Here is a 13,496-nt window from a genome sequence, read left to right as displayed (position 1 = left end):
TTGACCCTGCCCCCCCAAGGGGCGTGGGGCCAGCAACACCATGACAGGCTCTGTCTAAATATAGAAGTTTCACTAGCCTAACTACATAGCTTTTTAAGCCAATTAATGAAGCTGGTACTAACCCCTGTGTAGCTGCGATTTTGATTTCAGAGTAGCTTATTTTGCTTGAACTTAAAACTTTTCCTAATCAATGTAAAATACACCAGCTAAGCCTGACTTAAACTGAAATTGGAGAGTCTACGGAGGTGTTTGTACTGATATAACTAAATCAGTTTTGAATCATCCTGTTCATTTCTCCTACTGTACCTGAAACTGTAGTATGTTTCAAAACAGAACCAAGAACATGTCTTTATAAAACAAAGGCTCAATGGATGTTTTAAGTGGAAAAGTCAGTGCAACCTCAACTGGGCTTCCTACCTGCTACTACAATACAAAGTTAAAACAAAAATTGTACATTCTTCTGACATTTCCATTATAAGCCACTTTCCTTATAATTTTCCCATGTGATGGACGTGATTACTTCAAGAAGGGCAAATTAGCTAATTACTTGTAACATCTGTGGTTGTCCTGCATTCTTGAAAGTCTGACACTTTACCATGGTGTTACACATCTCCTTTCACAATCCCTGTTTTGTATAATTTATAAGTACAGTGAGGCTAGACTATAAGCCCAAAAAACTGGGTGGTATTTCGCCCAAATCACCTTAGTGTTAATATGACAGGATGTGACTGCAGAGTTCACACACAGGGTGACCTACTATATATTTCAGAGAGTTTGTCTGTGTTCAAGAACTCCTAAACAGAAGAGCTACGACCATCAAATTTGGTATACAGCTTTGTCTTATCATAACTTAAAGCAAGGTCAGGGTTTGATTGTGTCAGGAAAACGGGATGTGCCTGGAATAGGATTGCTTTTCATAAAACCATACAGAAAAGAGAATCACCAGGCAGGTGAGAGGGGGTGGCTGAGGGCACACCAACCTACTGTCTGGGATTGCCCCAGCCCTGAGCCTCCCACTAAAATATAAGCCCACGCAGCACAGGCCTGGTTTGAGGCCTAGTTAACAATGGGCAAAACATGGCTAACATAGAGCAGAGCTAAGCTGTGAGCAAGAGGCAGGCCCCCAGCTCACAGAACTTGGCATGAACAGGGCTGAGAGTGCAAAACACTAATTGGTAATAGGCCTAGGTGCACAACAATAATTGGTACTGGTCGTAAGTGGAAAAAGCACATGATATCACTAGCTCATTAAAAAAGACCTTGGTACTCACTCCTCACAGATAAGACCCAGGTTCAAGAAAGGGTCTAAAATGACAGAATGATGGATAGAGATGATCTAATCAAACCACGAGGTAGAGGGTGATGGGTGGTATCTAAGTAGCATCAGAGGGTGGTAACCTGACATCAGAAGGTAACCTGACAATGTGAGAGGGTGGCAACCTGATACATCAGCAATGAGGTGTGACTTGTTGTACCTGTATATAAGGTGGTGTTTTGGAGGGACAATCTTTAAATGACCTCGGGGGCAGTGGGACCTCCCACTGATTGAGTCATTCCATTGCAGCAAGTACATGTGTAGACTGGTTCAATAGAGTCAACTGACAACTATGACTGTACTTTGCTCTACAATAAACCTGGCCGGGCACCTTTGATCCTTATCTGGTTTGTGGTCTTTGGGGACTCTCTTGGGGTCTGCTGTGGAGACTAAGTGAACAAGTCGACATGGCACACATCACTGAGCACACATGCAAGCAGCCTTCTGGTTATAATCGTCAACGGAGCCCGAGACCTGTGAGGACACCTCAGCAGTAAATCCTGACCAGCCTTCCCTGAAGAACTACACCTAGGTGCCCTTTTAAGGAGGATGGGGGGGTGGGGAACTAAAGCTCCTCCTCCTCCTCCCGTCCCAGAATTGTACATGAAGTGAGGGGAAAGTGCACAGTTTACTGCACTCCTCACTCTGGCTGGGGAGCAGAGGGGGCAGATGAACCTGAACCTGCCCCAGCTAGTAGACTTGTACCCATCACCCAACTGTGGCCACTGGAGCTGCATCAGCTATGCACAGGCACTTTTCACCTGGCTCCAACCTGTTGCTCTGAGAGAGGGTTGGGGTAGTCCTCTTTCCCCGAGGAATCCTGCACACTGAACCCCTCATCCCCCGCCCCACCCCACAGCAATGATTTCAATGAAGCATGTACCTTTTCATTTTATTCTCCAAAAAACAAACATTAATTGAGTTAAGGACCTGAGCAGCACCGGGTAAATCTTCTAGTATATAATTGGCACTCCTTTGGTGATTAAACTTGACCAACATTAAGGCTGAAATTCTTCCCTGTGCAGAGGGTCAGCCGGGCCTAATGACTTAAGTCTCTCAGAGGAGGGTAAATTAGGACTTCATTTGTGCCTAGGTCTTGGGCTGGTCCTCTGCCTCCGTGAATTTCAGCCTAACCAGTTCAGCCTCTGGCCAGTCCTGTGTGGAAAGGTTACATAAAAATGTCTGCTAGTGTTGGCATAGAACACAGTGGCTGTTTAACAACTCACAGCAACGCTTCCCAACTGTTAAGGCCAGGGAAGGAAGAAGAGTACCATGCTGAGCTGAAATTGCTGGGGGCCTTTTGGGAGGCAGTATGTAAATGTAGTTTCCTGAAATAAGTCTGAGAGAAGACTGAATATGAATGAATATTGCAAATGAGTAAATCACAAACATTCATTTGCATGCAAGGCTGCGTCCAAAGGATTTGTTGCACCTTCTTATTTGCTTTTGCCTCGCATCTGACATGCAAAGTGCTATTAGTCTCAAAGGATGTTGGGTTCTGAGACAACAAATGCAGTCGAAAAGACAATGAATGGCAAACCGGGTGCAGCGAAGTGTGATGCTCCTATCCCCACCGGGTTTAGTACTCACCACCACAGTCAGAATATCTTTACATCAGGTTAGCCTTCTGCATAGCAAAGATGGGATAGTCTGTGGGCTGAGAAGGTAACTCGCCTGGCTCTGTCCAGTCAGAAGCTCTTTTAAGATTGCCTTTTGTAATTTGTTTGTCCAGCGTCTAGCACAATGGAGACTTGCCCTCCAGGTGCTGCTGCAATGCAAATAGTAATCATTGCCTTCAGTAAATAAGGATGGAGACCGGAGATGAGCCCTAGACAATGCAAATACCATGGAGTCTTTTGTTCCAATGGGGGTGGTGGGAAATGTTAGAAAAGCAGCAATGAGGCAGCAAACAAAGAAGTGGCATTAATATGCAAGTGAGAAAAGGGGCAGGGAAGCTGTGGGACAGGTGGAGACATTTCAAAGAGATTCTGAGTGACACCTCAAAGTGGATTTATATCTTCACTGTGTTCAGAGAAAGACAGCTCGTGTTGGTGACTGAGCCCTGGACTCTAGCTCCTACTCTGGGTCTGACTCAGTGATTTCCTGTGGGTAGGGGCATATCATGTAGACCAACTGTTCACAAAGGGCCACCCTTCTTGGGTGCCCAACTTGAGATCCCTTGACCCTTACTTTCATATGTGTTGAGCTGGCTCAACTCTGCATGAAGTGAGCAGATAATTGAGGGGGAGGAAAGGGAGGGCAAGCACTTCTGAAAATCTAGTATAAAAAACCGGGCATCCAAAAACAGCGACACTGAAAAGGAGTGGCCAGTTCTGAAACTCTGGGTCTTTATCTCTCCTGGCCTCCATTTTCCATCTGTAAAATGGATGGGATGATACAAAAGGCCTGTCTACCCTTAAAATGCTGCATCAGCACAGATGTATTGATGCTCTGCTGTAGCGCTTAAGGAATATGTTCGTATACCGGTGGATAAGAGCTCTCCTATCAGCACAGTTAATTCAGCTACCCAAGAGCTGTGCTGACAGGGGAAGCTCTCCCATCCACATACCACTGTCTAGATGGGGAGTTAACTGCATTGCTCAAGGGTGTAGCTTGCTCAGACCCCTCAGTGATGTAGGAACACCAATATAGGTTTGTAATGTATACCTGAGATCCCTGCTCTTTGTAAAGTGCCTGGAGATCTACTGATGCAAAGAGGCACTGAAGTGCTAAGGGACTATTATCCTCAATGAAGATGAATGATCACCACTTTTCTGCTGGTGGTAAATACCTTCTTGTTCCCCCTCTGCTTTCCTTCCAAAATTCCATTTGCATCTTCCCCAGCCTAGTGCAGAGCTGCTTAATCTCATTTTTGTTTATTTCATGCCTCTTGCTGAGTGCTCCCTAACAGCCTCCGATTAATTTGACAGTTTCATCCAAAGCAACCATCTTAAATGTCAATTAAATGATTCCCCCCTGTTAAATATTTCCAGGGCTCAGAAGCACAGCATGAAAGTATTTTTATAGGGTCAAACCCTGCCATCCTGAATCAGGTAGAACTCCTGGTGAACCAAGGACTGAGTCAGGCCTGCAGGATTTGGCCTGTAGTCAAAACAGCCACTTTGAGAGTGGATATAGCTAGCTCTACAGTGGAGGTAATCAGCAGTTCTGAATGATGGGACATGAAGTCCTTGTAGACCAAGATCCTACCTGTGCATGCAATACTGCCATGTTGCTGCTGCAGCATGCCTGGTGAAGATGTCCTACACTGACAGGAGAGCTCTCCTGTCGGCCTAATAAAGCCACCACTGGGAGTAGCAGAAGCTGTGCTGGTGGAAGAAGCTTTCCCACTGATATAGTGCTGTCCACATGGGTATTTCTGTTGGTATAACTTATGTCACACAGAGGGGAGGGGAAGGATTCACATTGCTTAGCAATGTAAGTTCTGCCACATAAGCTGTTGCGTAGTCATAGCTTAAGTGTTGTAGCTATGGTTATGCCCCGATCTTTTCAATAGGGTCTGAGTTTGACGTCTAATCTCAATGTCTCTCTAATATAGCTATTCTGATTACAGGCAGTCCCTGGGTTACGTACAAGATAGGGACTGTAGGTTTGTTCTTAAGTTGAATTTGTATGTAAGTCAGAACTGGTACATATTGTAGGGGAAACTCTAGCCAAACATTTCTCCAGAGCTCAGTTTTATTCTCCCACACCTCACTTCCCTCAGTCCTTTATTCTCAAGCTGAGGTGTCTGCTGAGAAAAGCCGCTCCGCGTCTCCCTGGTCTGCTGGGTGGGGCGCTAGCTTTGTGTCTCCCTGGTCTGATAGGGGGAAAAGCAGCTAGTGTGGGGTTGCCTCACCCCGTTTGTAAGTAGGGATCCGATGTAAGTCGGATCCATATAACCCGGGGACTGCCTGTATTTCCATTTCTTGAATGGATAGCTCCTTACACTGCAAAAATCTAGTCAAGCCACTGCCGAGGGAATGGAGAGCCCTTAACCACCAGACCCACTGCAGGAAGGAACTAGGAGTTAGAAGAATTGAGAGAGACTAGCTTTTTATGGATAAGGCACTGAATAAGAGTCTAGCTAGGCCATGTCTACACTAGGAAATTATTTTGAATTTACTAAATTTGACTTATGGACTCCTGATTTAATTAATTCAGAGTTCCATATCCTCACTACGGGGAGGCAGGGTCCGTTAATGTGGATGCACTACCTCAGATGCAGAGCCCCAATAAGCACTCTGGGGAGCTGTGGGAGGCCTCTTTGAGGCCAAATAGTTCAAATTAGCAGCACCAGAGCATCCACACTAATGTTATTTCGGACCTACAAGTTCAAATTGGCATTATTCCTCATGAAAAGCAAGAGTACAGAGTTCAAATTCCACAGCCCCTTATTTTGGAATAATGGGCTTGGTAGTGCAGACTCACTGCTTACAAATCGGACTTAGGAGGGTTATTTTGGACTAAGGTCCTAAAGTAAGCCAGCTCTAGGTGACAACTTCCAACCTTTGTCACACGGTACCTGTGTGATCTGACAAGATGTGGCTAAGAATTCTTCCTTTGTCTGGTCTATTTAAACATTGAGGCTGCATCTACACTGGCACTTTCTCATGCAAAAACCGGAAAGACCTGTGAACCCATCCTGATTCTAGGATGTGCAACAAGGACTTTTAAACCAGCAGCTGTAACATCTCTGCTAGAGCCTGCATCGAGGACTGGGAGATTCGATGCATGTAATGTATGATTCTTTAGCAACCTTACTCTCATGCTTTTCTTTCTTGTGATAATAAACCTTTAGTTGTTAGATGCTAAAGAATTGGCTCAGCGTGATTTGTGGGTAAGGTCCAGAGGGTAAATTGGCCAGGAATCTGTGGCTGGTTTCTTGGGACCAGACAGAACTTGTTCGGGGTAGGTGGGATTGGGTGCTAGGACCCCCCACCGGTGTATGAGGCCCGGGGTCATCTGGGGCACGGATATTGCTGGGGTGACGGAGGGGTTTTGCTCGTGAGGCTTCAGGCAGGCAGCTGAAGTGCTCTGTGGGACTGGTTTGTGGCCTGTTTGGAGAGGTCAGTCTGGGGGCTGTAAGGAGCCCCAGATTTGAGCAATTCGCCCTGAGCGGACGCCCTCAGCTGTGCCCAGACACGGCCTGGTCCGCCACAACAGTATGACCTAGGATCAACACATGGAGTTATGAGTCACGTGTCAGCCATTGTGTCTTTTGTAAATTACACTTTGTTGTCTACAATGAATAATGGTGGCACTTTTGCTGTGGGATGATTTAGGTGCTACTAGACAGCAAAACTGCTGCATCACAGTAAAAAAAAACCCTGATGTAAATTCCTCAGCATTGCCATTATGGCCTTTGCTGGCTTCTTTTGTCTTGTCATTTTCTTCCCTTAAGTAGTTTGTCTCTCATATTCTGATAAATTTATTTGACTTCACATTCTGCAAGGGTGACCCAGAGATGTGGCCACTAGCATACGTTCATGCAAAGAAGGATGATCTGAGCTAGAAAAATCCTGGAATTAAACCAGTATGGTTCTGTAGAAATCACTGCAAAAACCTATGGAATTTTAAAGAAAATTAGGGGATTGAGCCTACAAGATGTTGAGCACTCTGGTTCTGATCCGGTAAATGGTGCTTACACAGGTGCTTATTTTTAATCACACAGCAATCCCACTGAAGCCAATGGGGCTGCCTATGTGCTTCAAGTTAAGCACATGCTTGAGTGCTTTTTTGGATCACAGTTGCTCCTGGGGCTCCAGCTGTGAATTATTGAATTGCAGGGTCGTTAGCCTAAGCCTAAGTATTTACACTACAATGTTATAACCCTGCAACCTGAGGCCCATGCACCTAAGTCAGCTGATCCAGGACAGCCCCTGTGGTGCTGCGGGTCTTTTAGGGTATGTCTACAAAGCAGCGTTATTTCAGAATATAAGGCGTTATTCCGAAATAACTTTGCAAGCATCTACATAGCAAATAATTTCAAAATAACGGGCATGTTATTTTGGCATTTGTAAACATCATTCCACGAGGAATAATGCCCCTTCCAAAACAGCAGTAGCGTGGACGCTCCACTGCTGCTATTTTGAAATAGCTCCTCCCCCAGGGCATTCAAAGTAATTACTCCCCAGTGCTTCCTAGGGCTCTAAATCAAGGTAGCATGTCCACATTAGGGGAACCTGCCTCAGACTAATTTTGAGACTTCCCTGTAGTGTGGATGCACTATTTTGAAAAACTAGTTGGGAGTATTTCTTCCTGAATAGCTTATTCTGAAATAATTGTGCAGTGTAGACATAGCCTTTCTGCAGTGTTGGCACACCCTAAACGTGCCCTGGTTTTAAGAAAACTGGATGACAATTTAAAAATCCCTTCCACACTTCATCAATTCTGCTGTTTACTTCCTCTCCCCCCCCCCCCCCCCCCCCCCCCACTCTTTCCCTTAGGTAGGGAAAATGGGCTGGTTTCTGTTTAGAGTCAGTTTTGCTTTGGGACTTCCCTGCCCAGTGGATTTTCATATCCCTGACAGATGTAAGGATGCCAATTGTAAATTTTCAATGTAGAGCTGTGTGCAAAGGACTTGAACTCCCTTTGCTTTATGGGTGCGTCTAAACTGGCAAGATTTTGCGCAAAAACAGCTGCTTTTGCCCCCAAACTTGCCAGCTGTCTACACTGACTGCTGGAATTTGCGCTAGAGCACTGACGTTCTAATGTAAGAATTCAGTGCTTTTTGTGCAAATACTTTGACGCTCCTGCTCAGGGATAAGCCCTCTTGCGCAAGACTATTTGCACAAGAGGGCCAGTGTAGACAGGCACCTTAATTTTTTGCGCAAGAAAGCCCGATGGCTAAAATGGCCATCAGAGCTTTCTTGCGCAAAAGCACGTCTATACTGGGCACGGATGCTTTTGCGCAAAAGCACTTTTTGCGCAAAAGCATCTGTGCCAATCTAGACGCTCTTTTGCGGAAATACTTTTAATGGAAAAACTTTTCCGTTAAAAGTATTTCTGCAAAATCATGCCAGTCTAGATGCATCCTATCAGTATAATGGGACTAATAGACTCATGAAACTCGGAGAATACCTTGGATGAAATACGCCAGTGAGTGTAAGTGCAGGGTATTACTAGTCAGCTGTATATCTTCTTGCAGTCACAGCTGTCCCTGAACAGGGAAATCATTACCTGAACTGTGAAATGGAAAAACTTTCTAACCAATGGAAACTAATTTGAATTGGACAGACTGCCTAATGGGTTGTATGTAAATCCTCAGTCTGTTTTTTGAATAGCACAGATGAAAGAGGGAAAGTGTGGAAAGAAATGCTTCCTGGCTAGTATAATATATATGACCCAATCCAAACCCCATTGCAATGCATAAGAGTCTTTCCTTTGACTTAAATGGACTGTAGGTGAGACCCAAGATTTGTTTAATTTGATGTTTGTGAAGCACTTTGAATTAATAGTTTCTGTATAAGTGACAGATAGCAGGTCAAAGTCATCCATCATTGGGCATTATTCATGTCAATGGAAATTACACCAAGAGTGAGATAGCCCATTAATTTCCAATGGTTTTGTTATGTCAAGTGCCATCAAAATGAATTAGAGGTCTACTGCACTAACTTCTTACACGACTCATACTAAGGTTAGCGTGTTGCTCAATGCTGCTACCCTGTGCCAATTCTACTCAATTATTGGATGTGTCAGAGCAGGAGGAATGGTTTTTGACTTTGCTCTTCTCAGATGTCAGACAAATACTGGACTGGGAGATTTGTTTGCTGCAGTTACTACAATGAACAGAGAATCAACCAAAGCAAGCGTGTCTGGGATTCCGCCACACCTCTGATTTAACCAACAGGGTGAAAGATCTCTGGCTGATGAGGAGAATGCTGTGTGTTTTAATTTTAGGGACTAGAGCTCCTGGGTTCCTCCTAATGTAATAGATTTTTTTTTGTTTGTTATTGACCCCATTATGAAATGGGTTCATTAGAGCTCTCCAGGTCTACTACAGCCTCATCACAATTGGTGTAATAACTTAATGATACTAATTGAAAACATTTCAATAAGTGTTAATATTTAAGCTTAGTAAGGCAAAATATTCCACTGGAATCCCATTCCTCTGGAGCAGTTTGGAAAAGGGAGTGCTGTGATAGCTACTCCATTGCAGCTTGCAGGTATCCAAGCATTTTTTTTTTAATCCAAAAAGACCCCCTTATGTTTATTTTGTTGATATTTTATACCTACATTTAAAATGTTTGAAAGCTAGTTAGGAAAAATAAAACTAGCTGAATTTTCCCCAAATTATCGCAGACTTCTTAGAAAAAAACACCATTCCTCATTAAGAGCTCAGCCTATTAAACCAAAGGGAGAGTTTTAAGCATGGCCATTTTTGAGATAATGCTTGGTTTAAGAAAAAAAGAAGAAACTCCACACAACATGCTAATCTCATTTTACCTTTTCCAAAATACCTTTTCTGACAAATGCCAGAGCTGTGTGACAGGGTGCCTGCCCAGCACTGGCCCTTTAAGACCAGGACTCAGGCCCTGAGCCGGGGCTGGAAACAGAGAGGCCAGCTGAAGCTGTTTGGGCAAGGGAGAGCCCAGCTGGCAACTATCTAGGGCAGCACAATTGGCTTGGAGAAGCCAGCTGAAGCCATTAGGGTGAGTGAGAGCCCAGCTGGCAGCTATATAGAGAAGCACAGTTTGCTTATGGGGAAAGCCAGTGAAGGGTTGACTGTGGAGGAAGCAGGAGTGCCTAGGAGGGAGCTGAGCTGAGGCTAGCCAGCTAGGGCTGGGTGAAGGGCCAGCCAAGACTCCCCCTGGCTAAGGGCTGGAAACAAAACCCTGGTTTGGAGGTGGATCATGATGCAGCCTAGGTAAGCAGGGTAGTTGAAACAACCCCAATGCCAATGATGAGCAACCTGTACAGACTGTAACTTGCCCTTGAGAGGGGCTAGATGAGGACAGTTGGGACACTGAGGCACGGTGGGGGGCTTGCACCCTGACAAGCTGACTAACTTCAACTTGTAAAAAAAGTATCTTTGCCATGAGATGAGGGATGAAAAGGTTGGTTTAGTTTTGATGATGTTAGTATAGGGCCTAAATTTATGACACTGACCTAGACCTCTCCCATCTTGTGATAATATCAGGAGAGACCCAGATTGTAGACTGGAGTGGGGAACCTTTTTTGGGTCAGGGGCCACCAACCACAGAAATCTATTGGGGGGCTGCACACAGGTAAGAAGCAGAGTGAGAAGCCCCTGACTGAGGAGACAGACACACCCCACATTCCTCTTGCACACCAGAGCCTAGGGGGGCCTAGGCTAGTAGATTTTTGTGTGCTGCGGCCCTGCAGGTGGGTGGCAGGGAAGCTGGAGCACTAGTGCGGGCTTCCCAATGTTGAACCTTGGGGGCCGGATCCAGGGAAGCTGGGGGATGCATCTTGCCCCTGGCCTGAGGTTCCCCACCCCTGTTGTAGACAATCATCAGGCAAATGCAGCCAATGAATCTGTTAGTATCTCTTCCCTGTCATGAGTACAAAGGGCATTGTAACTGTCTTCCTAACATGACTAAAATCTGATCCGTTGAAATATGTTCCTGTTTCCATATAGACAGAAGTGCTGCTTTTAAAATAATGAGTCTTCCATTCTTTTCTGCTTCTAAAAAGTAAATCTTTAGCAGAAACTCCAGTCCACTGCATGAGCAAAAGTTTCTGGAACAGATTCTGTGGTCAGTGATACTGGCATCATAACAAAATACTGCCATGGCTTCCACATTTACCATGATGTAACTGAAGATCTGGTCCTCTGTTTGAAGTGGCAAACTTGTGTGCAACATTTGCTCATTTGGAAGTAGACTTCCTCATTCACAATAAACAGTAAAGCTATTTTTTTAAATATGAGGAAGGGTTCCGATGTGTTTGTATCAATGAGATACTTCAAACCTTGCTCATAATTTTGTATTTATGTATCCGATCATGTTAGATTCTCAGGCAGAGAGCTCAGCAAATAAATGCCTCTGATGATAATGCAAAGTTGGCGCTTGTTTCCAGTTGTGTGTGCGCGTGCTCTTTCTCTCCTCCCCCCCCCCCCTCTAAAAAGGTATTTCCTGCCAGGTGACAGAATGACATAATCACACTTTCTTGCTCTCTGATGTCATCATGCTCTCTGGCTGCAAAAGCCTCCAGAGAGAGGGGGGTTGGTGAGTGTAGCAAGCATGGGGCATAGCCTGCTAGTTGTCTCTAACGGAAACTTCTGAGTACTCTAAGCCAGAATAACATGGTGTGGAAAGAGCATCATTACATTTATAATTAGTAATGGTTTGAAACAATTACTGAGCACGGATTGCCCTTTTACTGACTGTTTGCTTTCAAAGAGCACCATTTCTAAAATGTACACATCCCATTTTTTTGTCTGAAGTTTAAAACTTAGGTCCTGACCCCTGTGGTCCTTACAGTTCCCACAGCACTATCTTTTTTTGGGTCATTAATCTTGTAGTGGCAATAAATCAACAGCTTTAATGTTAGCACTAATGTGGCTTTTTTATTCTTTGCCAGGAATGTGGACTTACTAAATTCCTCCTGCTAATAAAGAGATAATTTCTTCCAGAAAGAAAGCTAATTTGGGGATCAGTGGTGGGCATTGTAACTTTGTTTGAAGAGTTAGTCTGGAGAGGCCAGCAAGACCGTTGATAGCCTTGGTCTGCTAAAGTAAAGTATTTTAATCACAATGGTGGTGACAATGCTCCCAACTGCAAACTAATCATGTACCAGAAATTAACTTGAACATGGAAGAGTGTGTATGCAGTTAGTGGGAGGACTAATTGTGCTTGTCATGGGCTAAAAAAGAGCTTTTTAAGCAGTAAAATTCCTTCTGTGGATAGCTAGCCATCTCTCTCATCCTTATAGGATTAACTTCAAATGCTTGTGGCCTGATTCTCCTCTCATTTACTTCCACCTCACCCTGCCATAATTCCTTTGATCTGATTTACACCACTGGCAAGTTGACTTGTCAGCATAATCTTCAAAACCAAATCAACACTTTGGGTATGTCTACACTACAGCGTTATTTTGAAATCTTATTTCAAAATAGCTTATTTCGAAATAACGCGTCTACACACAATGCATTTCAAAATAGCTTTTTGCTATTTCAAAATAGCGCATCCACACTGACTGGACGCTGAATCACGTTTAAGGCTGGCCGGAGCCAGGTCCGGCAGGGTATCAGGTCAGGAGTTACTTTGTGTGGCTGCTGCCTGAGGCTATGTGAGGCCTGTGCTTAAAGGCGCACATGCCCACGCTCTTACCCCCCCCCCTCCCACTGGGCAGCCAGTTCTCAGGTTTCCCTGCTTACTTGCCTACCTCAATGAGGGACAGCAAAGCATTTTGTCTCTGCGTGCTCTGGTTGCCCTCACTCGGGACACCACAGCACTCTGCAACATGGAGCCAGAGCTGCTCCTGGGCACTCTGGTGCTTCTCGTGGATCCATCAGGGGGCTGTCAGTATCCAACAGGCCCTGCGGGAGAGCTCCCACCCTGAGGAGCACTAAGAGCCTCCCTGGTCTGCCCCACTGGGGGCTTGTGCCTCGTTCCTCCCTCACGTCCTTCCACTTACCCCTCCCTAACACCCCTTCCCCGATGTCACATAAAATACATGTGTTTTCATGAACGCAAACTCTTTATTTAACAAAACTGGGGGCGGGGGAATGAAACTCTGGTGAGTTTCCTGGTGAGACTGGGGAAAGGAGGCAGGAGAGGGGAAGAGAGAGGACTAGGACTATAATAGAGTTTACAAAAGAGCTAGATAAATTCATGGAGGTTAGGTCCATAAAAGGCTATTAGCCAGGGGGCAAGGAGTCGTGTCCCTGGCCTCTGTTTGTCAAAGGCTGGAGATGGATGGCAGGAGACAAATAGCTTGATCGTTGTCTTCGGTCCACCCCCTCTGGGGCACCTGGCACTGGCTACTGTTGGCAGACAGGATACTGGACTAGCTGAACCTTTGGTCTGATCCAGTATGGCCATTCTTAAGACAATTCCCATGACCAGCACCAACATCTGACTTCTCCTTGGCTCCCAAGTGCCATCCCATTGGTCACCTACGCAGCCTACTGGGTTTCCTTTCCATACAACACAGATGGCAGGAGATTCCCTGCTGACGATCCCTGATTAGAACTCCCAAGCCACCTCTTTTA

This window comes from Pelodiscus sinensis, chromosome 3, assembly GCF_052426305.1.
Source record: "Pelodiscus sinensis isolate ZL-2025 chromosome 3, ASM5242630v1, whole genome shotgun sequence".
In the NCBI taxonomy this organism is placed as follows: domain Eukaryota; kingdom Metazoa; phylum Chordata; order Testudines; family Trionychidae; genus Pelodiscus; species Pelodiscus sinensis.
The sequence above is the reverse complement of the archived record's forward strand: the minus strand, read 5'-3'. Positions refer to the sequence as shown.